Here is a 26575-nt window from a genome sequence, read left to right on the forward strand (position 1 = left end):
CTAAAGGTTCATTTTAGTTCATAGCTAAAAATCATCAGAACAAAAATTGGTTTTCTCAAACACTGTTGTTTTTTAACAACGCTGTTTAAGTCACTGGAAAACAAAATACAGTCCTGCAAAAGAAAAACATCAAAACATGGACTAAAGGAAGAAAGGACTTAGACTTGTAGTGTTTGGATTGCAAACAGAAATTCTGTCAACCATATGCCTAATTCCTTCTTGGGAAAACAGTAAAATAGTTCAAAGGACTTACCCACAACTTATGCATAATAAAACTAATTTCTTTATTTTAGTGAATTTTGTTCCATAGTCTCTCATAAAATCAAATTTTTATTGTAACTAAATTCACCCAAGTCCTGATCTGCAAAGTCTCCATGTGCAACTTTGGAAAATATGATCCCGTGTCCTTGTCACTCACACAACACTGATCCAAAAGTCTAAAGTCAAGAAAAGAGCAATCTGGATATAATTCAAAATCCCAACAAGTGATTTTCTAAACTGATCACACCAACTGTGTGTTAGAAAATAGCCATAAGTGTTGTGAGATTTTAATAAAAACAATACCCTTTAAAGCACAACTAATCCACTCCAGTAAGCATTCCATCTGCACAAATATTTTGTACAAGATCATGTCCCTGAAATTTATTTTAATATCTCATACTTCTACCATAGTTATTGTGTTTAATCCAACCATAATCTAAAAACAATGTTTCAAAGTAATCTAGTGTTGACAGCTAGGAGTAACCATGCATGCTTACATGTGTTGAGATATGTTTGCTAGCTTAATTGTAAATTGAAAATGCTGGTCGTTTACTCTAGAACAGGCAACTACACCATAAAAAGCATCTAATTATAAGTAGTAAACCATGGATCAGTCTCAGAAAAGATTAAGGATAAAGAAAAACCATTGCACCTCTACTTGAAAATTATCACAATGTTATACTACAAGGGTTGAATGAAAGGTAGTATTTCCAATGTTATAAGTCGCCAACTGGTGGCAATACTGATGTGCTAGAAGCTCTGGCATATTCTTTAGCATCTGTTCTTTCACTTCAGTTGGTGGGAAATTGCTGTAAGAAAAGGTTGTGTTATTGTTCAAGAAATGGAAGCCTGCAGTGAATACTTATCAGTGTGCTTTAAGAATACACTGCCAACATGATTGAATTTTTGACTGAATGCAGGTATGGCAATGACTGTGTTGATAAGAATACTCAGCATCTCTGAACCAAAAAATGTACAGATCATGAACTAGGAAGAGCTGATTTATGTGACTGAGAACAAAGTAGATGACCTATGACAGCAACTGAGGATTGCTGTTATGTATTATTGGTAGTAGCATGTAGTAAATGTGGTGATTATGTGGAGAGTAAGTATGGGTAACAAAAGAGCTCATGTCAAGGATTATTTTTCTGTTTCATTTATTAAAATATCAATTATTTAAACTAAAGTTATGGAGGTAAAGGAATTACTTTTCATTCAACCTTTGTATATAGGTAACATGCATTCTTTGTGTCATATACCCTGACAAAGATCACCATTTTCCCAAAGAGTGCTATTACACTGTATTTTATACTTACAAATTTCAGAATAAAAATTACATTTTAGTATTGCAAAGAACCAATAGATTGTTGATCCTAACTTCTCTCTTCTACATTATCAATATTAAGAAACAACAGTCTTGATCCAACCAAAAGAAGCACCTCTAACCCTCCACTGTATGATAAAAATTGGGGTGACTATATACCCATTATTTCATAGACAAGTCCAGTTTTTAGATTCTGGCCAGGAATCTAAAATCTAAAAAATCTAAAAAAAGGTAAAATATCTAGGATTGCTTGTTTATTTTTAAAGAGGCTGAAGGAGTGTCATCCTCAAAATCCTTTAACTTTCCTCCTTCCATGTTCAAGATCTGGAATCTGGGGTAACTAGCAGAATAGCCAAGTTTGCTGATGACATTAAATTGTTCAGAGTGGTAAAAACAATAATGGAGTACATTAGAGGAATAAGCATCAAAATGGCAGTTGTCATTCAACATGAGCAAGTGTAAGGTGATGCACATCGGCACCAAAAATCCTAATTAATGGGATTGGAGCTAGCACTGACTGATGAGGAAAAAGATCTTGGAGTAATGGTAAAACCTTCAGTGAAGGTGTTGACACAGTGTGTACCTGCTGTAGAAAGGCCAACACCATGTTAGGTATTGAAACTAGAGATGCTGATATCATAATGCCATCATATAAAATCAGTGGTGTGACTGCATCTGGAATATTGTGTGCAGTTCTGGTTGCTGCACCTCAAAAAAGACATAGTGGAGCTGCAGGAGGTTCAGAGGACGGCAACTAAGACGGTCAAGGGGCTGCAGCAGTTACCCTGGGTCTACAAAGGAAGTGAATGGGAGAGGACATGATTGAGGTATACAAAGTTACACATGGCATGGATAATTTGGACAAGAAGGAACTATTTTCCCCTTCCCCAAATAGTAGAACCAGAGGTTAGCCAATGAAATTGGAACTTGGAAGAATCAGGACAGACAGAAGGACTTTTTTTTTTTACACAATGTGTAATTCAGCTTTGGAATTTGCTTCTACATCTGTGGGTCTGGCTATGAGCTTGGCTGGCTCCAAAAAAGGGTTGGACCAATTCATGGAAGTAATGGGGATTAATGGTTATTAGCCTTGATGGCAATATGGCTACCCCAGAAGGCCATCTGCTGGGAGACTAGTTGGACTTCCCTGTGCAATTGGTTGGACACTGTGAGAACAGACTGCTGCACTAGATGGGCCAAGGTCTGATCCAGCAAGGTACTGCTTATGGTCTTAAGTTCTATCCCTCACTTTTTCCCTTGTTCTTCAACCTCACTGTGTCTCCATTTCTTCTGCTTTCTCGTTCCATCCCGTTGGGACATGTCTCTCTTCTGCCTGTCCTTAACCACGGCACTCTCCAGACCTGTCTCCACTGCTGCATTCCCCAAAATTAAGCCTTCTACCCTTCCTTCCTGTCCTCTCCAATGCAGGATCCAACCCTACTGCCTCCTTATTTACCTTCCAATCCAGGATCACTATTCCACAGACCACGTACCCGATGTCTTAGTCCCTTCTTATCCTTCTTCCCCCTTCTGTGCTTCACAGCCCAGACCCTAATTTTCCTCCATCTGTTCTTACTATTTCTATAGAGGATGGGAAATAAAAGGGATAGAATGCAGTCAGGATTGTTTATTTGACTGTTGTGTCTCTGAGCTGTGTGCTTAGGACTGTATTTGTTTGTCCATACGAGAGTGTTTGTGCATGCATATGTATGTGTTGGATCTTAACCAGAGAGATTGAAGGACAAATCCCAACTAGGCCAAGGAGTTTAGTGGAAGACTTTGATCCAGTTACTCCCTTTTAGCCAATCTTGTTACGTATTACCTAATTGTGTTAAAATTAGTGAAGATTTCTATGCAAACTGTAAAAACAAACAAATAAATAACTTCTTGTAAATAGTGAATTAGCTAAAACAAGCACCTTTCTAGAGTGTCCTCATTTCAGAAAATACAAGTGGTAGTACTAGTAAAATAGTAAAATGCACTGATATAATTACATTATTAAAGATAATTAGCTATTAGATTGTGGAGGACTTTGATTTGAAAAATATGTTTCAGAACACAAAGGAACATGAATGAATAATCTATCTTCAACACTTTAAAGCCATGTCTGTTGCAAGGCTCATGCCACAACTGCAGTCCGAAGTACTGTACTGAAGTACTACACTCAATGGTCAATATCATGCAAATTACTTGCCTTAATATGCTACTTGTTGCTACTGCGATTAACTAGAGCCTCCAAGAACACAGAGTCTCATCTGGATGCATCCTAAAAGTCTAACAGAGTGATTTTAATAAAGTAAGTATTATTAAATTAATTGAGTAGGGCTGACTATTGGAGAAAAGTAGAGGGAGAGGAACTGAGAAATAGTTTTCATTAACACCCCCAGAGGAGAGTGAAGGTTACACCCACACAAAATGTTGCTCTTTAATACTGGATTAATCTGCAGTAAGTAATATCCTACTGATTCTGTATTCATAAGTATATAATAGATTAGAATCATCATGCATAGCTTTGCACTGAAAGGGTGTATAAATTACCAGTATTATTGATAGTGCTGTTTGTTTGTATGGGATTACCCAGCAATTAGATAAAACATTCCTAGTCCTAGAGTACAGCTTGCTTATTACAATGAACACATAAATAAAAGTTACATCATTAAATGCCACCTCCAGAATATCTATTTATTGTAACATCAATTTATTGTAGCAGTCAAATATGTCTTTAAGTAAAAAAAAATCCTCAATTGTCTATATGGTGTGGTATGTCTAGTCTGACACTTGCTTTCTGGAAGTCAATGGCATCCATCATAATTTAAGTTTCCAAACAGAGATGATGCTTTAATTACAGACCACATTCCTTTTCAGTGCAAAACATTCCTTTCCTAATGTAAGCTTTTTAACAACATGCCAACAGTTTCTCACTCTCTTCCAGATTTATGCCAGAGAAAACTCTACTGGGTATACACAAGTATTTTGGAGGAAAAAAGGTTAGACTGCTTTAACACTATCTGGAAGTGTTAAGAAAATACCATGTTAAGTATCATAGGAACGGCATAGATGCAGCAATTCTCATTACAGTACCATAAAATCTAAAAAGGCAACATCAGTGCTAATTAAAACAGCTAATTCACCAATAGAAGCGGATGTACTCTGGGTCTTGCCCTTTTAAAAAATCCAGACCAGTTTTGTATTCTTAACTGGACTTCTCCTTGAAGAAAATGGTAAGACATTATGACATAATTATCAACTCAAGATGCAGAGATTAGAAACATTATGCAGCCTACGAAAATATGCAAAGACTAAGCAGATTATTGATTGATTTGATTTGATTTAGATCTCACATGAGCTCCATTTTATCCCCAAAACAGCAACCCTGTGTGATAGGTTGAGATGACAGAGAAAGTGTGTGTGTGTGTCAGTGCCCACTATATTTCCACAGGTGAAGGTAAAACCTGGATCTCCCCCAATTCCAGTCTTAAAGGCAATACTGTACCACACTAGCTCTCTAAAACAAACATACAATGAATGAGTACAGGAGCAAACCTAAATGGACAGGAGAATGAATAACATTGCATGTAGTACAGTATGTACTGCAAGATTTTATTTCATCATTATGATTTCTGGTCTTCTACAAATAGTCTTCATCAGCCATAGGATACTGGTGTGCAAAAGCTACTCTGCATGTGAATTTTCATATTAAATTATAGATAGGCAGGGGTTTGGGACTATGCATCTACATAACAATTAAATAGTTGGTGTAACTGACAATGTTTTGTCTAGGTTCATGGTAAGTTTACATAATTTACCATGGTTTATTTCAAGAGTCGATTTAGTCTGAACACAGTAATTAATAGATATATTAATGCAAAAATATGGAGAACAACTAGATGGCAACAAAGGGAATACAGAAAACTCTAGTAGTCTTTCTGATTTTGTAGCAAAGGTATGGTATGCCTAGTGATAATTAATGTAAAGCACATGCATGCAGAGAGATGTAATGGACTGAGCCACCTGACTTCCACAAGGGATTATCTAGATTCATCAGTCACAGTCCTGTATCCTCCCACAATTCCTCAAGAAAGCCTACTTGATGAATGCTGCTACTATCTACTTTATTCCCAAGAAACTCTTTCTCTCTGCACAGGTTTACTCTGGAGGCATAAAACCTCCTGCTTCCACCGTCCTTTTTGTAGTTTAATGGGATCAGAGAGACTGTATGCAGTTATAATCTGTTCAGATTAAGTAGGTTAATTCAGTAAGAAATGCAAGTCTTTATTATGTATATCAAGGTTAAGGACATGAACAAGAGTTGAAAACCAAAGAGCAAGAAAAAAAACAGCAATTGAGGTGTTCCAGTTTTATCTCCACAGCTACTGTCTCAGCCAGAAACACGCAAATACACAGACAAAAGCAGAATCAAATAGAACATTGGATAACAAAAGCACCACAGTTCAGAACATTTTTCATAAAACAAAAAAAAATTAATTTGCTTCAAGCTTCCACTAATTCCTGTATTGCTATATATTTCCTAGATCTCCAATTCCAGATCCCTGGCTTTGAACCAACCAGAAAAGAGATGTTCCACTCCTCCCAAGGGAGAGAAGGCATAATAAAAAACAAAATGGAATGGTCTCCCTTGTCTTTTAAAAACTCACCTGAGAGAGAAACCTTTCCACTCCTGATCAGTTGATCAGAATATGAATTTAGCAGGTTTTGATTGTCTCTGTTCAGTATCTAAATAAACAGGTTAGATTTGATTGATCGATCAATTTTTCCTTTCACTCTTTCCTGTCTAAATCACTTGGGATGGGATTTCTCTCCATTCTTGCTAACTGACTGAAGGAATCAACTGCATCAAGGATTAGCTACCCAACTGAGCTATCATTGTTACTGTTATAAACTGGAACCCTAAGAACATGGTGCCTCATTAAATGCATCCTAAAATTCACCCCTAATAAAATGGTGAGCATCTGTGGTAGCCCCACTCTATGGAATACTCTCTCCCCAGAAATCCATGCAGCCCCCACTTTGCTGACATTTGGGAAACAAATTAAATCTATTTTATTCCAGCAAGGCTTTGGTCGCAGTTGACTGATGTGGGCACCTATCTTGAGTTCCATCTTTTGCCTGTGATGGGTTTTATTAAGTGTGACAGTCATTATGTGTTTTGGTTTGTATGTTGTTGTACACTGCCCAGGAGTCCTTTGCGACCGGAGCAGGTTTTATGCACTATTTAATGCACAGACTGACTGATAATCAGTGAAAACGAATTCAGGAGGGTATCTACCAAGAGAATGAGAGGGACAAGGCAGTGAAAAATAGTGTTTATAAGTTTTTGGCAGGCTGAAAATGAGAGCACAATAAAAAGACAGGGATTTTACAGCCCAAATACTTTAGTGACTGTCACAAAACACCTGGGATACACCTATCAAGTCATTACACTCCCTAAAGTAGGTTGGTTGCTATGACCGTCATTTTTTCTTTCGTGCATTGGGTTTCTTTTTTCCAGACATGTATGATCTTTTTCTTTATTTTACTCTTCTTTACTTTTTAAAGTATAAGATACCTAGAGTCATTTGGAGTTGGGCAGCCTCTAAATTTAATGAAATACAGATAGTCCTCATGTAGCCACTTGCTTAGTTACATCAGTGATGAAAAAGTAACTTTATGACCAATCCTTGCATCTACAACCTTTGCAGGTCTGTACAGCAAAGGAAAGCTGAAGTAAGATCATAAGCACAGTCGCAGCTTCACTTAGTGATGCTTTGCTTAACAACTGCATTGCTGGTCCCAACTGTGGTCACTAAATGAGGACTAGCTGTAAATAATGACACAGACACTCTTGTCTTACCTTCTTTATGTAATCTAGAAGACTTGTGATTTATTTTTTGACACTACCACCTACTTCTAACTCTTTGGATCCTTGCTTCGTGCTCTGGAACCTAATCTTGCAGTTATGACCTCATTCAAAGCATGGCTGAACTTCTGGCAGCTTCAGAAAAACTCTGCACATCTTTTGACCTTTAGACTCTAAAGGTCAAAAGATGTGCAGAGGACACATTTAGCTGCCACAATGCAAACTTCTTTTTATAGCCATTATAACAGTGAACTGGACTGCCTATTTCACATTATCAATAATAACCTGTAATTAGTATTTATTTCAGTCTCAGGAAAATAACTCAGAATTCAGCATTAGGAGTTAAATGGCCCACTTCATTCAGTGATGCAGGCAACTTTTTGCTATGTCTGAATTGTGGCAAAGGAATGGATATTAGAAACACGAGAAAGTGCTTTCCTTTTTTTTTTTAAATGAAAACTTTATTCAATTTCAATGTATATAGTTAAAATACAATGTAAAAAACATAGGAGAGCAAGAAAGTATATCTATAGAACAAAGAAGAAACTATAAAAGCGAAGAAACGAAAGATGGTTTCCAGTTTCTCCAATTCAGATATAAATATGGTTACAACTAAATGTGGAACACTCTGCCTCAAGAAGTCATCCTGGCATCCTCTTTGGTAATCTTTTACCAGCTGGATGAAGCATCCCCATTTAAAAAGGCATTCATTCTACAGGCAGTACAAATGTTGAATATGTTGCCTGCCTTTTGTTAATTAATCTTTTTAAATTTTTGCTTTGTTCTTCTTTTGAATTACTTTTGTACTGTTAGTCACTGTTGGCTGCACCAACTGCCAGTTATGCACTAGTAGGATATAAATTTTAATGTAAATAAATAAAATTCCAATAAATGCCCAAGTGGTACAACCCTATATTGGCTGCACCATGTAAGCAGAATCTCCAAATGTAAATTCAAATACAGTACTGTAATACAAAGCCCTAGTAGCATTACTGTGGCAATAAAGTTTTTAAATTAACAATCTATAATTCTATGGATCAAATGGTATTATCAGTATCAAAACTTTGCGACAGGAATTCATTAATGAATGCCTTTCCAAGGGAACTAACAAAGTTTTCAAAATTGCAAAATGTAATTTTTGCCAGTGAGGTAGGCAAGAATGACTCAGGACAAGGAAGAATTTGTGTAAGATATTGGTTTGCTTCCAGACCTTTTACTCTATCTGCAAGGAGGCAGTGACTCACCAATGCACTTGGTTTGCATACAGAATGACAAAGTATCCAAAACCATGGCTAAAAGATCCTGGCTCAGAAAGCCCATTTTCCATTACAGTAATAGAAACTGCAAGAAAAAAAAATACTCGCCGATTTTATCCTGGAGTCTAATAACACTCATAATGCAGCTTCTACAATAATATTTTAAAATAGAGATATTGTCCTAACAACCAGGAAACACACTGAGACAAGGAACTGGTCTCTAATATTTATTGCTAGTACTTAACAGGAATCCTAACAAACTGAAGAAGCGTGGGAAAAACCCAGACATATAACCCCCAAGGGTTAAGGCGGTCCCGATCTGTGTCTCTTTGAATGGCTGAACAATTCATCAGTGCTACGCATGCGCTTGACAGTCTGGATGGGAGCCCCCTGCTCGCCATCCTTACTCATGACAGATATGAAATCAAATCACTCAGTTGAAACGATTAAGTAGGCCATAGCAGGACTAAATGAGTTGGACGAGGGAACAAAGAAAGCAAATTATTATTATTATTATTGAATGATCATATTCTCCATTCTAAACAAAGATTATAGTGACTGAATCTCCTCCCAGTGAATTCCATGAAGGGACTAAAATTCATTAAATCACTGGTATATTAAACACAACAGAATAAATACAAAGCAGTTGCCAAGTAACAATCATACAAGCAATTAGGCTTCCCACAGGCACAGCAGGAAATCTTGACTCTTTAGACAGTAACCCCTTATCCAGAATTGACTTATTTGGCAAAATATTCACTGACCTGGTACAGACAAATGAGTTTCTTTCCTGCAAACAAAAATGAAGCAAGATTTGCATGGGAGATCTACCTACTACAGTGCACAGGGGTCAGAGCTGTAGGTCTGTACTCCAGGATTTCAAAGCTACATCTCTTCCTTCCACCTCTCTAAATCAATGGACATTTGGTCATTGTTTTGCTGGCCCAAGAGACACCTAATCTATGTAGACGTAGCAGTTTTCTCTAGTGGGGGAACCATTAGTTCCCACCTCACCCGCTTAATTTATTACAGTAAGCATTACACAATCATGCAAACAACCGATATTCCTCTTAAGTATCACCAGCAAATTGTAACTTAATACTAAAAGCAGACAGGAAAGGAAGCATGAACAATCAGCACAAGTAAACTTCAACTCAGTGAGTCTGTCAACTTTATAGATTACTGCAGTCTTAAGGGTTTCATAAAAGAGATTTACAGATAGAATATTTCTGCTTAGCCTTTCAAACAGGAACACCTTTCTACATTTTAGTTTATAATATATCCATATGAATCAGCCAGGACCCGTGAGGATGTGAGATAAAGCACACTTACCTGGATTTTATCTGTTTGCTTCAGTGCTTAAAATGAATCTTGCACTTTGCTCACACAGTGATAAATATAGTAAAAGCTAGCACGTCTTACTCCAAACAAATGCTTGACCATCAAGCTCATTATGGTTTATTCCGATGGGCTGATGCTCACCAGGATCTCAGGCAGAAGATTCCACCCCCAGCCACCCCCAGTCCAATATCTGGCACCTTTCCACTAAAGACTGCAGGATTCAGACCTAGGGCCTTTTGCATAATGAGCATGTATCCCACCACTCAAAGTTCTTCTGCCCAAAAGGAATTAAATTTGCACACTATGGTGAAAAACTGCTACATCCATGGGTTTAGAATGCTGTGATGATTTTGCACAATTTCTAAACAAATCTAAAATTAAAGAAGGCCTCTTTTCCAAAACTAGAAGTCTGCAAGGCCACCTTGGGGAATTTCAGCTATCAGGCAAACCATAGATAAAACATTTTCCTACTGCTCCCCAGATTCAGTTGTCCACCAAAACTCTTCAGCTTTGGCCTACTGCCTCCCATATCACAATCACAAGTGGGAGAATATGTGTGAGAGAAATGTCCCTCTTTTTTTTTTTTGCTCATATACCTCTTAGTTTAGTCATGCCGGCCACATGACCACGGAAGTGTCTACAGACAAACGTCGGCTCTTCGGCTTTGAAACAGAGATGAGCACCGCCCCCTAGAGTCGGACACAACTGGACCTAATGTCAAGGGAAACCTTTACCTTTACCTACCTCTTAGTTTAGTTTAAGCCTGGAATTAAAATAATAATCAATTATAAAAAGGTCTCTATCTTTGAATAGACATTTTATCACTAGGAATGCCTTCAGTGGCCTTTTAGAATTGTAAACTGCCTAGACCAGTCTGCATGTTTATTTTCCCCTTTTTCCTACTGTTAATGAAACTGAGTTAAATATTAATTTAATTCTATAATATTACATGAATGGGTGAGGCTTCTTTTTGTTTTCTTTTTGCATATATAGATACATACAATGTGTGTGTGTGTGTGTGTGTGTGTAAACTCAACAGAGATGTGATGAGATAGCGTTTACAATCCATTTGTGTTCTTTTGTTACAATGCAGCAGTTCAATAAACTTTGAAGAGTAATGTAACTAGAATCATTTAATTCAATTTTCCCCCTACCTTTTAAAATCTCTTGATGTGGCCTTGCCCCCTTTTGCAATGCTGTCCCTGACTGGTACTGGTACTGCTACAAGGCTGGTACTGCCCTATGAAAGCTGTATATCTTTGCTAGGAGGTAATTTTCAATTCAGAGCCCTGTTTATACTAATTCTAAAGGAACTTAAACCAACTTGCTCTCAATCAAACATGCACAGCATTTTGGCCTCTATAATTGTAAAGATGTTATTTTAATTCAGCATTGCTGGCTACCTAGCAAAGTTGAGTACTGCCCAGTACATCACTGGTTCTTAGAAATGGCTCAGAAGCAAAAACTCTGATTTTCTTGTCAAGGAGAAAAACCTGCTCAGCATTCAAGACAAAGAGAACACTTCTATAATGGCTTTCAGGGCCACTGTGTTCAGCCCAACAGAATTCATGCTATATTTTACAAGGATGACTGCAGTATTATGGATTACTGAGAATCTGCAACTCATCCTGGGAAATAATGTGGCAACATGACTGGTTTAACGTAAAAGGATGGCAGGCATATAGAGACACAATTATAAGCCAATGCAAGAGTTATTCTTTATTTACCATAGCACATCCCACATATATGTAATCCTAGAGTTGAGGCTGCTTCAATTCAAACAGTGCCAGATTTTCTCTTGCCATTGAAAGGCAAATATTTAGCACATATTCATATAATAGAAATATAAGCATGGTCTCTTAAATTGGGCATTATATAGGGGTACCACTTACCCTAGGCTAAGGTCCCACACTTGATAGGTCCCATACTTGATAGGTTCAAATTCAGAGCCACACACCTATTTTTATTTAAATAATAATAATAATAACAATGCCACTCACTACCTGTTGGGAGAAGGGGAGAAAGAGGAAGAATCAAGAGTATATACCTAATGGAGGAAAGCAAGATGACAATATGAAACAAAAATGAGCATATAGGATTGGGGAGGCTGTTGGGCCAATTTACTGAGCCCCCTAAACGCTGGCATAATGAATTATCTGAAAAACCCTCCACCAGAACAAGCATGTGTTTTAATCAAGGCACAAAAATGTATCAACTTATATTTTGTGGATGCTTTAAGCAATTTGTAGAGTTCCAATCTACTTCTACTCCTTGATTCTCACACTATATGTAAATATTTTGTAATTAATTGAAAGCTCAATGAATAGTTTCCTACAGTCAAATATTATTAATTTCACTAGAACTTACTTTCAAGTAATTTTTCTCTTTCCTTCCTTGTTTGCTACATTTGCCAGTCCTTCAGAGAACTTTCAACAATTAAACAGAATAAATGAAAAAAAGCAATGTAAAAAATTCTGGCATAACTGATAAAAATGTGTGACTTCTGAAGCTGTTTACTATTTTAGCTGCAACGCTCCACTGAATGCTTTGGCTGTACCTCTGGTATTTCAATGAGGATGGTATGTTGCTCCAGCAACCATTCCTAATTATTCTGGGATGCTGGGCAAACAAGATTTCCTTCCTAAGCTTGATGAAGGTCATTCTGGCAATTGTGATGCTTAAGCACAGGTTATTATTACAGCATGCCAAGCAATCACTGTTAAGATTTCCATCACTGCACAAAATCCTTATGTGGTACAATTAGGATAATTCTGTGGGGAATTGTTTCTAATGTAGTTGTGATGTCTAGGTTGATTGCTGTAACTGCAGAGAAGATCTTGCCAAATCCCACATCTTTTAGCTAGAGTGTATGTTTACATCTCCATTAACAATCTATTGTCAATCAGTAATTTAAAATCCTAGTTTTTGCAAATCAGAAAAGGAGTGTAAATATTAGAATAGTCAATAGCTTTAAAAGAGGGCAGAAGGTGGAATTTTGCACTGATGAGCCCAAATATTCTTTAACAGAGGAAAGCCTAACGTTATCCTTTACTCTGAAGACTGACTCTCTACTTCAGTGATTCTGCAAAACTACTCAGAGATCTTTTTTACCTTTCTAATTGGTTAAAAAAAATCTTCAGAATGTGCTGAGTTTAGATTACTTGCATTGGAACTGGGTTTCAGACTAATATACAAAGGACACTTTGCTCCCAGGAATTCATTTTTGTTGCAGTGATTCAAGCAGGAATGACTTGTTCAAAGACAGAAGAAAACAAGTTTAGTGAAAACATGATGATACTGTCCTTGACAATCAAATAAAACTATGCAGATCCACTTAACACTGTCAACTTTTAATATCCTCTTAGAGAATACCAAAGCACAGGATATGCCAATACACATGCTCTAGGATTGCCCTTAAGAGCCTAGATAAGGGGCTTCTTCCATTTAAGTATAAAAAGGAATAGCTGTGGCAGGGTCAGGAGGGAAGCAGCTATGCTAACTGAAACGATTATTTCTGCAACCTAGGCTGGATCTGGGCACAGCTACAAAGGAAATTTGTATCAAGTCCTATGAACTGCTCTGTTCTGTCAGAATCAGGCTGGACAATTAACTTCCAAGGGATTTTACAGCATCCAACTGGTACCAACCAATAGCTGGGATCAAAGAAATTATGTATGATCTATTATTCACATTTTTTTTTCCCTCCAGGAGCAGTTGTAAATTAACTACTTAAAGCTCCTGGCCATAAAGAAAAGAAAAACCTGTCAATATATTTAACTCCCTCAGATGGAAATATACATAAACACGGAGTAGGGAATTTACATTTTGAACACCTTCATCTGGATATATCAAGGTTCACAAGATGCGACTGTTGGCATTTCCTTGTTTTTTGTAAGGAGCAAGCCATTAAGTTACTATTGTAACAAATCACTCTGGCAGAGTCAGAAGGTCAAACTTAAGTATCCTTAGTTTTGGAGGTGAAAAGGCATGACCATATTAGTTAAAGCTTTTAATTGCCCTGGAGAGGTATTTGCCTGGGCTTGTTAGTTTCGGTTTCTTTTCTACACAGCCTTCCTCCCAGTCCTCTCTGAGCCTGTGTGAATGCACAAGCTTGTAAAATATGTTTTTGTGCTTTCTGTAAATACATTTATTTTTATAGAAATGCCTGGTGTGTGATTTTTCTGATCTCTTGGGCCAAACGCTTTCCAGCACTCTGCCACAGTGACCACTATACAATGACAATTTGGCCAGATGCTTGGGAAGGTCAAGGTTAGCTAAGAGGGCCCTACTCTCTGTACCACAGAGAAATAGCAGGTTTTTTCAGCATAAGCACAAAGAGGATGAAAAAGGAAGCAATATTGCCAAGGTTAACGACCCTATTCTTATTTCTGGGAGATCAGGGCAACCTACCCAAGAATTTATCTCCTTTTATCTGCATTCCCCTTTGAAATAAACAACACTACTCTAAGACAGATGTTCAGGGCCCACACAGAACAAAAGCATCCCTAAGTGCACTTTTTTTTTTAATCCATTCAATCATGTCCGATTCTCAAAGACTGCCTGGACACATCCCTGCAGTTTTCTTGGCAAGGTTTTTTGGAAGTGGTTTGCCATTGCCCCCTTCCTAGGGCTGAGAGAGAGGGACTGCCCCAAGGTCACCCCGCTGGCTTTGGGCCCAAGGTGGGACTAGAACTCATGGTCTCCCAGCTTCTAGCCTGAAGCCTTCAGCACTACCAAACTGGCTTGTCTAAGTGTACAAAACTAGATGTTCACAATTTGAAGTGAGTGAATAATAGAGACGTTGGATAAAGAAGGCATCCCCTACAGGACCATTAATTTTGGAGTCTAAAATTATGCACCTGCACCACTAGATCCCAGCTATCAAAGCATAGGTGGACTGCATATGGTTATGTTCACCCAAACTAGCCTGAAGCCTAAAGGAACCATTCTAAAATTTAGAGAATATACTTTGCTCAAGAAGGGCGTTTTAGACTGCAACACAAAAAAAGACGAACTTGTGAGCAAGAGCTTGCATTAGAACTTATGCAAGCAACGGTAGAAAGGGATTGACCAATTTTACCCATGATGTCGTATTAGGGTTATGCCACATGGTATCGGTGGATACCCCTGCAGCCTCTGATATTTCCCTTGGCATCAACCATGTGTCCATTTGGCAAGAACAATTTCATGGGGGGGGGGGGGGTTTCAAAAAAATCAAGAGGTAGGTCTGCATGATCAATCCCCCTCCCACTATTTTTACATGTAATTGGGAGGGAAAATAGGAAAGCCGTTTGCGTGCTGGTCCCGAGTTACAGAAAATGCATTTTTTCACTCCTAAGGCTTGCATTTTCCTTTAATCTTTTTCAGCCTCTGAAAGATAAAGAGGGCACTGCCAGTGACTTGATTTCACCAAAAGTTCACAAGGCAGAAATACTTAGGTTTTTTTTCCATTTTCTGAGAAATTGGTCCATAGGTACATACAAATTGGTCCACAGGGACATACAGTATGGGTATTAAGCCTTGGGGTTAAGCTTTAAAATATTCAAAATTGAGAAACAATGTGCCACTGGAAATTACTATTTTGAAATTTTAGTGGCATGATTCTGTGACATAGGAACCAGAAACTCTTATTCCTTTCCCAAAAAGAAGTTTATTCTTAGTTTAATATTCCTCTCTTGCTTAAGAGAAACAAATCAGGAATCCTGGTTCATACATCCCAGTAAAGCAATAATGGGAAATATTTCAAAATTCTTAGTTGCTTCTACAAGCTGAAGCAGCCACGTATAAGTAATTAAGAGCATACATCATCGTTAACTAGCATTTAGGATTTATTCACAAATTCAAAATATACTGAGCAAAAATTTATCTTCTTTGTACCTGAAGAAAAGTACTGAATTTGGTACCCTCCTTTCTTCTGTGGTATATCCTGCTGTACAAAATCTGTTCAGGTGGGATACTTCCCATTCCCATCAGCCCTCACTATCATCATCTGAATAGATATTACTGTACACAGTACAGGGAAAGTACAGTGAAACTCATTTAACAATAATCAGATTGAGGGGGATTCATTATTCACCAGTATCATCCCAAAATACATCATCATGACAAGTTATATAATTCGTATAATGAAAATCATTATGTAAATGATATAAAAGACATAATTACACAAATGATGTAAATCACTGCAGAAATCTCTGTCATATGCAATGTTTATTGTAACAAGGCCTATTAAATCAAGGTTTCACTGTGCCAAAATGAAGAGAACTGCTTGCCTATAGCTATGAACTGCACACACACATAAAAAAGTAGTTTAGGAGGTACGTCTTCCAGAGAGGTTCTTTTCCATTATTGAATTTCCCATTGAGTAAAGTGCCTTAAGAATGAGGCAGTTTTCAAACACCTTGGAAATTCCTGATAAAGCTGAAAATCTGACACCATGTGACCACAAACACATGTCAAGTTGCCATAGTAGATGTGCCACAGAATCAAAAGTAAACAGTCCTTAGTGAGATCAGGTTTCTATCAACACTTAGATACCAGCAGTTAGATGTATTACATGATCAGGGAACAAAGAATCCATGAAACCCCTTTAGTGTAAAAGTAGCCTCTTGCCTCTGCCATATGGGAACATCATATTTTACCTATCTAGAAAAGGCTGCTTTTTCTGAAAGTAAGCAGCAACACAGGATAAATACTATTCATAACTAATACAAGAATCCTCTCTCTCTTCCAGAATCATTTACTAGTAGAACATTTATAATCACTCTTCCATTATTCAAATATTTTATTTATACTCAGTTTTGATATCTTTCAAACTGTTAAAGCTGAAAAAAATCCGCTCCTAGAGCTGACATCCCAAAAAAAAATCTGCCAAAGATCTTGCTTGGTTTGTTTAGGCTAGAAATATAATATCCATTTAGCCCCTTTCCCTTCTACAAAAAAACTGAGTTAATCTTCTAGATATAACACTAAATTATGGTTTACCCCAAAGTATGCATCTCCTACCTCATTTACACTTCTGTGCTTGCTACAGTATTATCCCCCACTTAGTGTAACTTGCTGACTTTTAACAGAGAACTGATTGCCCTGCATTGAATATAATAAATTATGATTTTTTAAAAATGAAACATTTGCAGATTCTTTGCTTTTATTTAGACAAAAAAGCAAACAGAAAAAAAAAGTAAACAGAAGGTTGTAAAGAAATTAAACAACTAAGAAAAACATACAGGTCGTGTATTCATAGCTAATATATTTAAAATTTTGGGTTCAGTCAGGGCAGTGTCATATTTAAGTTTAATATATAAATAATAAACAACAATATAAACATACATAAGTTTAATATATAAATAATAACATAAACATTAGATACTGATTTATACAACTGATTGCAGCATACAAATTTAAAGTATGCTGATGTAAAAGAAAGCCTGAGCAAATGAAAAAATCTTTACCTGGAGCTGAAAATACAATAAAGTAGGTATCAGGTTCTGTCATTGGGGAGGGCACTCCACAGCTGGTGGCCACCACCGAGAAGACCACTTCCAAGCAATTGCTCCTCACATCTCACCTGATCATAGAAAGGCGCCCAGAACTAGTCTTTTGTATATTGTTGTATCCTTGCTTGGTATATAAATTTGGTTTTCAAAGAAAGTGCATGTAGCTTTCAGATTCAGGTGTAGGAGTAGGCTATGATTTGCCTCAAATCCTAACTTGATTGCAAAGGCTCCTTCCAGGCCACTCTTATACAGAGTATGTTAATAGTAAATAGCAATCTGAGCCTATCTGAATCATACAAGTGCATAGCTATTTTTTCAAATTCTTGTGAAACAAGCATCCTTGTTTTCTTTACTGCATTACCATGACTCAGGAATCTTCAAATTTTCTGTGTTCAGACATTTCAACAGCACAAGAAACAGAATACTATATAGATCTCATCTTTGAGATATATTTGATTCTTCAAGGAAAACAAAGAATTCCTCTAAAATCTAGCCAAATATAATAAAAAGTACATAAGGATTATTTATTACATCAGAATTCCAATGCTGCATTATCAACAGCTCAAATCAGTATCATTATGTATTACTTACTGACTGTAGGTATTGATGTTGTAACAACAACAACAACAATTTGTTAAACATATATGCTGCCAGACTCTCAACGACTCTGGGAGGCTCACAACAAACATAGAAATTAAAATAAAATCAATAAAACATAAAAAATAAAGATAAAATAGATATTACGGATATTACAAAAAACAAAGCATCATATTTTTAACAAATGCATAGTATAGTCCGATCAAAATCAAAGATGTAATATTCAAATCATATAGCATATTCTCCCTCTCCAGCTACTAGTAGGATAGACACACACAAGCATTTAGGACTTAATAGCTTTAGCACACTTATTTTCAAGTGAGTATGTTTTGCAACCTGTAGAATTTAATGCAAACGCAAATAAGAGACCTCAGATAGTCTCACCATGCAGAACTGAATATAATATTTCAAGATTTGAAAGGAGAATACATTGTAGGATATTGTGAAATGATGAAGTCTGCACATGACACTAGACTGATAATTCAGCATGGTGAAAACCAAAGGTTGTGAAGAACTCTAAACATTATTCCTCAAAACTGGGAAAATGAATAATAGAGATATTATGTGCCATACTTGCTTCCAAGTAAAATCCTTAGCCCCAATCCCTGAGCAGAAGATTCTAATCCACATGTATTTTTATTTAAAAAACAGAACATTTTTAATGCATCATGATTTGTAAATGAAAACAACCTTGTATTAAAAGCAGGATCAATTGTATCAACAAAGATAGCTCCCTTTCAATCATGCAATTATTCTGTACTGCCTTCAGCATTACTCCCAATCCTTTATCAGAGGACTCTACCTCTAAAATTAAAACAGTAGTATAGTTTTTCTTATTAGCATAAATTAGATGACATATTTTGGTGACAAAATTAGTTTGGCTGTTTTCTTCTGGCCACAGAGATTGTGAAATATTTGATTCTGCTTTTTGGGGTGGGAAGAGGAGGTTTGGAACACGAGACATGAATCTGGGGTATGGCTGATATATTATGGGACAGAGAAAATACACCAGGGAAGGAAATAGGGGCTACAGCTGACTTCTCAAGTCTGAAAAAACTGAAATTATGTTTACAGAATAGCTAAAGATACGTATTGTTCATATTTGCAAAGATTTCAGCAAGGAAACAAAGTAGGCAAACACCTCAGAAACAGAAATGACTCATAGTTACTATATACTTGCATTTAGCCTGGAGGTAGAAGACACTGGACTTGTGAAGCCACTGCCTCTCTCTACTCTTCTGCATTTTAGTTAGAGATAAAATGTTTCCTGAGGGATTGCCTGGCATTACATGACAGCATTATCTACATAGCAAATGTCTGTCAGAAATTTATCACATGCAAGAGGCAATGAAAAAAAGGTTTATGATGGCAACGACCGATAGTACAGAAGTGAAAACTCAACTCTAATTCTCTCCACTTTGTCCTACTCATTATGTGCAACTTTCATGTCATTTTACCCCAGCAAATCTTGGGGACAGAAAAGTGTGTGGTAGCTTCATAGAGCCATCTGTAACCTAATAGGCAAATAGAGAAAAGAGTTAATAAAACAGCCATACCTACTCAGGAAATAGTGAAAGAACCACCTAATTATTATGTAAGATTTCACTGCAGATTTCACTGTAAGATTTCACTTGTTAAAAATGAATTATATCTAATAATGAAGTTTGGAAGGAAATAATCCTCAATTTCTAAATAAAACTATTTTAGATTTCAAAATTAATCATACATCCGTATATGGCTGACATTTAATTGATTATATTATTCTATTAAATGAAATAATCGATAAATTTATAATTTCCCACTTTTGGGCCCTCAAAGTCTATGTCTTCAGTGAATGCTGGTAGGGTTCTAATACGTATCAGAAATTGCACCTCTTTATTGGAAGCAGAAAGGAGGGAATCCTCAGAAAGGTCTGCCTCTTATCCAGGCATGCAGAATGTCTGCCACACCAGGCCCACACACAGTACCCACAGGACTCCAATGATGCCTCTTTCCGAAAGTCCCACCACAGCACAAGTTATTCCACCTGTGATCTCCAGGAACAGATGCAGCACTTCACCCCAGCTGGAATGCCTGCAAGCATGGCTCTGTCTCAGGCCACCCTGCTCCTTCTCCAATAGGTCCTAAAAGATTCTCAGAGATTTTCATGGAGCATTGAGACTGTGTTTGTCAGTACATGGACAGATCTCCCTCAGAATCTCCTGCCACAAATGAAACCCTGATACCACAACATGCTAGACTAGTCAGCTGACCTTGAGGCTGGATTGTTTGAACACCAGCAATTAGAGTAATTCAGTAAATTATGGTTCAGTTAATCATAATTGTGTTATATACAGTATCAACAGATTATCTGCAAACCTCTCCATTTTAAAACTGGAAATAATAAATGAAGACTTAGTGGCTTTAGTATCAAGCCAAGTTGTCTTTTTCCTCTCATCTCCCTGTTTTATTTATACGTGGGTAACACTGAACCTGATAAAAGGATCTGGGGAGCTAACCGAGTTTGTTTTTTGTAACATTTGAAGCTAATATTTGTAGCTCAGGGTTGAACTGTGGAGTCCTTGGTGCTCTGAGCCTTGTTGTTTTCTTGCAGACGTTTCGTTGCCAGACTAGGCAACATCTTCAGTGTGAAAAGGGAGACAGAGCAAACAAAATTCCCCACCCATCCCTTGTAACATCCCTTCTTACATGGACAAATGATCTCATCCATTTGTTGTGTATGACAGACAGAACAAGTGACTTCAGTAATTACAGAAATGCAGAAAAGTATGCTTTTGATCTGTTTCTTTAAAATTCAGGAATATGCAAATAGTTGATCTATACGCTTCATTTCTGAAATATTCTTTCCATTATCTGCTGAGACACAGCTTGAGAAGTAAGTCCACAGGGTCACAGCCTCATTGCTCATCCTGCATAGCTGCAATGCAACAGATGACAACTCTGCTATAGGAACATAAGGTGCTTTCTGCCTCAGTCTACTTGATACTGACTGGAATTGGTTCTCCAGTATTTTAGGCAGACATTCTTCTAGCTCAACCCAGAGATGCTAGGGATGAATTTGAGATCATCAATATGCAAAGCAACGAATTACACAATTGTACAGGTAGTCAATCAGGCACAGGAAGCAAAGGCTCGTGGCACACGGAACAGAACTTGGAAATCTCTAGGCCTGATGATGTTCTCATTAACAGAGGCAAGATGGAGAGGAATCAGGAAAAGGCTATTTTCCCTAGTATTATCCATTCACAGAACTCCTTCCCCCCAAAAGTTGCTTTTTCTTTTACATGCTGAATTTTGTTCTTAATCATTCTGAACCCTTACTGTATTGCTAAGTTTTTTATTATATTCTCAGCTTTGATGTTAAATTCTGAGGTTGTTTTTATAAAAAGCAATAAATAAATTACATTAGTTAATGTAGGAGAAGGAAGCTATCATAAATATTTTCTAACTTATTAAGTAAACTAGTTTATAACAAGAAAATAATCATCTAATCTACTTTCAGTTAGTCTCAGAGTTCTCAGGATAATAGAACACTGGGCAAAGGAAGTTTCCAACATGCTATTGCATATTGCAAAATATTAACAGTTGACTTTGGAAACACTAAAACTGAAAGCCTTTTTATTATAAATCAAAAGCAGTTGCTTTTTAAGAGCATTTAATGTTAAAGCTTTTCTTCTGCATCATGGCACAAACCTAGGAAAACAATCGTAAAATTTTCAAAGCCAGTCCCTAACAAATACTAAAAAACCAGCATGCATAATAAAATCCTTGTGTTGATTTTCTATGTTCTAAACAGTAATGTATTTCTTGGTTATAGTGCTATAGCCATAGACATAAAAGGATGCAATCCATATTTCCTGCTCTTTATTATTCTATATATGTTTCTATTACTCAGTTTTCAATCTGTAAAGCTATTTTACTATAAAGTTACCTCAGAGTTAATATCTCTCATTTTGCCTCTCCCTTGCCACCAAAAAGTTGGTATTTCTATTTTCTTTTTTTCTCTTTTTCCAGCAGGCATCCATAATGGAAAACAAGATTAAATACTAATTTACAGGAAATCACAAAAGGTAAAGGGGATTATTTCTAGAAGAAGGAAGAAGAAATATATGAAGGCATTAAGAAATACAGCCAGATCAAATGACTAGTGGATTACTAAAAAAAAAAAAATCTGGACTTGGGCTGTTCTCTGTCTCTCAGCCCAACCTACCTAACAAGACTGTTGTAGAGAAAAATGGGGAGAAGAAACCCTATGAATGCATCTTCAGCTCCTGAAGGAAATCCATGGTCCATCAAATCACTCCTGATTCCTGGTGAATGCAGGAAGACATCCATGCAATTTTCTTGGAAAGATTTTCAGAAGTGGTTTGCCATTGCCGCCTTCCTAAGGCTAAGAGAGAGTGACACATCCAAAGTCACCCGTTGTGCCTAAAACAGGACTAGAGCTCACAGTCCCCCAGCTTCTAATCCAGTAGCTATAACCACTACTGTTACACCAAACTGGCTCTCCTAGAAGGAAAGGCAGGACATGAATCTAATAAAATAAGTAAATAAACAAACATGCACATTTGCTCATATTTTGGCCTTTCTGTTAAGAAACTCACACACAACACTAATGTGATACATGTTGATTTCAGTTCATGCATAGGAAATTGCAGTTATGTATTTCTTAAATGGCAAATGATAATATAAAAAGTTATTCCAGCAACTTCAATTGTCTTTACTTTCAGGTAGTGTTTTAATTTTAGTTTTAACTTATTTAATGAGTTATGTTGTTAATGTATGTTTAATCCATGTTCTCATTCTAGTTATATATTCTAAGAGCATTCCATACAAAATTAAATTTTAACTTCTCAGTACATTCTGCAAGTGGGTTAACACACTCTGAAATGGTTTAGAAAAGAAATAACCCACTTATTTTAAATTATAACCCTCACACGAGTATATAATTTAAACACATATTAATAATTATAAACATGCATGTGCACAAATATTAACAGTTAATATTGGAGGGAATTGCTCAGAAGCAAAACATTTCAATCAAACAAACATTTATAATTTAAGAAAAAAACATTTACATTCCATCACAAAGACCATTAAAATGGCAATCAGGCAGCAACATTCTCACTTTCCTGCAATGACAGCACCAATAAACTCTGTATGTAGCATCATACAGTGTGCAACCCTCCCCTTAACTCCTTTGTCAATTATGGAAAAGAGTCACACTAAAGAATTCCGACTGGCCAGGTTGAGGAGGAGAGCCTTTTCTGTCATTGCCCCCGCCCTGTGGAACATCTTGTCCCCTGAGGTGAGGTTGGCCCCCACTCTTCTGGCCTTCAGGAAGAGCGTCAAGACCTGGCTTTGCCAACTAGCTTAGAGATCCAAGAATGATAGGCAGCCCTGGGGGCGGTTGGTTGCTTAAAGACACTCTCTCTGCCTTTAGTTTCCCTCTTTTATCTTCTATTTTTGTACTTTTTCTATTTTTAGAATGGTTTTATAACTTTTATTTGTAAGCTGCCCAGAGTCACTTTTATAGTGAGATGGGAAGTATAAATTTAATAAATAAAATAAATGCTACAACTACCTAAAAATGTTATAGATGGATGGAGATAGACAAACTATGGTAGCAGCATTTTCATTTCCATTCTCCTCAGCACACATATTTTGATTTTTTCCGGCACAGAACCACAATGTGCATTTAAGTTTCCTACTTGCATCAATTTATCCTGAAATAAAATGATCTGGCAACTTCATCTTAATCTGCTCCCTCCCTGTTCCAATTCAGTTTCTGAAAGTCAAGGATATTATCACTTGGTGAAACAACACTGAAATTAGGATATATTTGGATATATGAGCAAATACATATCCTATGCACGTAATGCTTCACTACTATTTCAAATCAAGCCAAAGAGGGCCATGATATTAAGAATTGCTTTATCTTTTAGCTAGTGACATCCTATTGCCAATAACTTAGAGTAACAACCATTATCAGCCTTGCAATGAGATGCTAGATTTTCACTGGAGTTTTCTACTGTCCTTTTTATTAGTCAATGATTTAACCAGTTTTTTAGCACCTTTAACTCACTGCCAGTATTTTAAAAAATATGTGGCACTTAAGCTATACAGTATATTCATTTATTTTCAGAGTCCATTCAAGCAGCACTGTAAATATAATCTTCCAAGGTGGCTCAAGCACCTTTTCTTACAGATGACAGATTGCTAAATGAAAGCTACATTGCAGGTTGTTGTACGACCTTGGAATTTTGTTTCACTATGAAAAATACAGCAGAGATATTCTTGTTGCATTTACCATATTGCTATAACCCAGTAGAAATATTAAGAATGTTAAGTGGCAACATGGCAATTTGACCATCATATTTAAGTGAAAATGAAGCATTTAATATTACCACATAGCATATTAGCACCGGTAAAACATTCTTTAAATCATGTGAACTATTAAATGTTTTGCACAACTTTGAGCAGATTAAAAATACGTAAAATAAGTTTCCCTCATTAATAAAATCAGAGAGACTGAGAAGATACTTTAGCATGTCTACTCTGTTATCAAAACTTGGGATTCCTCTTCTCCAACGCGCAGGAACAATTCACTGGCCACATATTTCAAAACGGTACTGTAGGTAAAGGAAAACCTCCTGATTTTTCTTTCTGATAACACAAAAAGATCTTTCCAAGCACTTTCATTCCATTTCAGCACCAATGAGTTATATAACATCATGCTCTGATGTCAGTTCCATGTTTTTAAGCTTCATTTATAGGTTTATCACAGCACAGCTCAGTTCCCTTGAACCATGCAGCTTTTTTTCTCATTATGCAAGGAAAGTACCCTTCCCAGGCCCAGCTTTTCTGATGACATAGTTAATGCAGAGAAGCGGCTTGTGCTATGCAGGGTACACAGCACTGACTGCAAAAACGGGAGGAAAACTCTTTGCCTTCATACTACTATCAGTTTATGAGAGAATTAAGGACACATATCAATTGGTTATTTTAAAAAGTAGGCTATGTTTTAAAATGCAGCGTTATTTCTACTGGCACCGATGAGCATGCAGTATGAGGGGAACTACAAACCGCACTTTCCTGTGGGCTCCCAGACCCGCGTGCCCGCACATACACCCCTCCCCCACAGTCAACGGCGTGCGCCCAAGTACGCAGACCTACTCCTCTTCCTAGATCGGGCTGATGGGTGTGGACAGGGACATGAGCTAACCTAACAGCTGCTACTCTGCCTATCCCGAATGGAGCTGGACCGCCGCAGTTGTCTGGCTCGCCGGCCTGTGCGCAGTTCTGTCCCCGTCCGCACACAGCCATTGTCAAGTCTGCAAACGTAGACCCCGACAGCGCCTCGCCGGCCTCTGGACCAGGCTCGGTGCTGCTCTGCGGCGATACGACGCTCCCGTTATCTGCATCAGTTCTCCTCCCTCCAGCTGCAGCCGGCAGCCGCTCTGACAGAGGCTGGATGTGGGGCGGAAAGGAACCGTGGCATCCCCCGTGTCGCTTCGATTCCACCCCCACCCCGGGCCGTAGAAGGCGATGAACAGAGGGAAAGGAGCCTCGCCGCCCCCCGGTATTTCCCGCGCAAAGCCCCGGGAAAGAAAGCGACAGGGAGAACCCACCTGGGCTGAGTGAGGTCGGGACGCTGCAGGAGGAAAATGCAGGCGCGTGAGGTGGAAGGATGGAGCCGCGTGGAAAGCGGCGGCGGCTACTCCAAACGGAAGGCAGGGTCGCGGCGTCGCCCGCTTTCTCTTCGCGAAGCAGACCAAGTCCCGCGAAGAGCACGCGAAGACGGCGGCGCGCGGCGGCTCCTCAAGGCAGCTTCTGGGCCCTCTCCTCCTTCCTCTTCCCTTCCGTGGCTGTGCAGTCTCGCCGCCTCGCGGGCGCTCCCGCCTGCCCGTCTTGCTCGGAGAAGGCAGGCCGGGCTGTGCCAAGACCTGGAACCGTAGAGCCTGCCGGAGTGGGATTCAGTGCTAAGTCATCCTCCCAAGCCGAGCGGGAGGAAGCAAGCAAGCGAGGTTCGCCCGCCAGGCCCCTTTCTCCTCTCCTTCAGCGGGTCTTAAGGGATGGCGACGCGCGTGGGTGTGCTCAGAAATGCCAGAAAGGGACGCTGCCCTTCCGAGCTCTCCTTAAAAGGATACTGGAGTACCCGGCCCTTTACAAAGGAGTATGTCATCGCTTTGGAGAAATGCCCCTCATTTTCTTTTCCCTTAAAGCGATCGTAGAAATATCCCATTGGCTTTAGAATATTACATACATGTTACATCTACTCATACCTACGTGCAGTTGGGTAATATAAAGGTAATGTAGAGCCTGTTCTGTGTATTGCAGAGCAGCAGAAAGATGAGTTTGGGCACATGATCTAAATTAAAACTAAATGAATAACACTGTTATTCAGTTTAAATATTTGTAGGCTACCCTTCAGAACAGTTTT

The 26575-nt window shown here is 38.0% G+C and overlaps 1 protein-coding gene across 1 annotated transcript in view; it reads right to left on the bottom strand.

Moving 5' to 3' along the window:
- Positions 1-25969, bottom strand: part of OSBPL6 (oxysterol binding protein like 6) — a 96551-nt gene extending 70582 nt beyond the window's left edge. Inside the window, exon 1 of the mRNA XM_063318129.1 lies at positions 25764-25969. The gene's annotated coding sequence lies outside the window, so the exon portion shown is untranslated. The remainder of the gene's footprint in view (positions 1-25763) is intronic.
- Positions 25970-26575: the final 606 nt, after the last annotated feature.

The sequence above is a fragment of the Candoia aspera genome, chromosome 1, assembly GCF_035149785.1.
Source record: "Candoia aspera isolate rCanAsp1 chromosome 1, rCanAsp1.hap2, whole genome shotgun sequence".
NCBI classification, from domain to species: Eukaryota; Metazoa; Chordata; class Lepidosauria; order Squamata; family Boidae; genus Candoia; species Candoia aspera.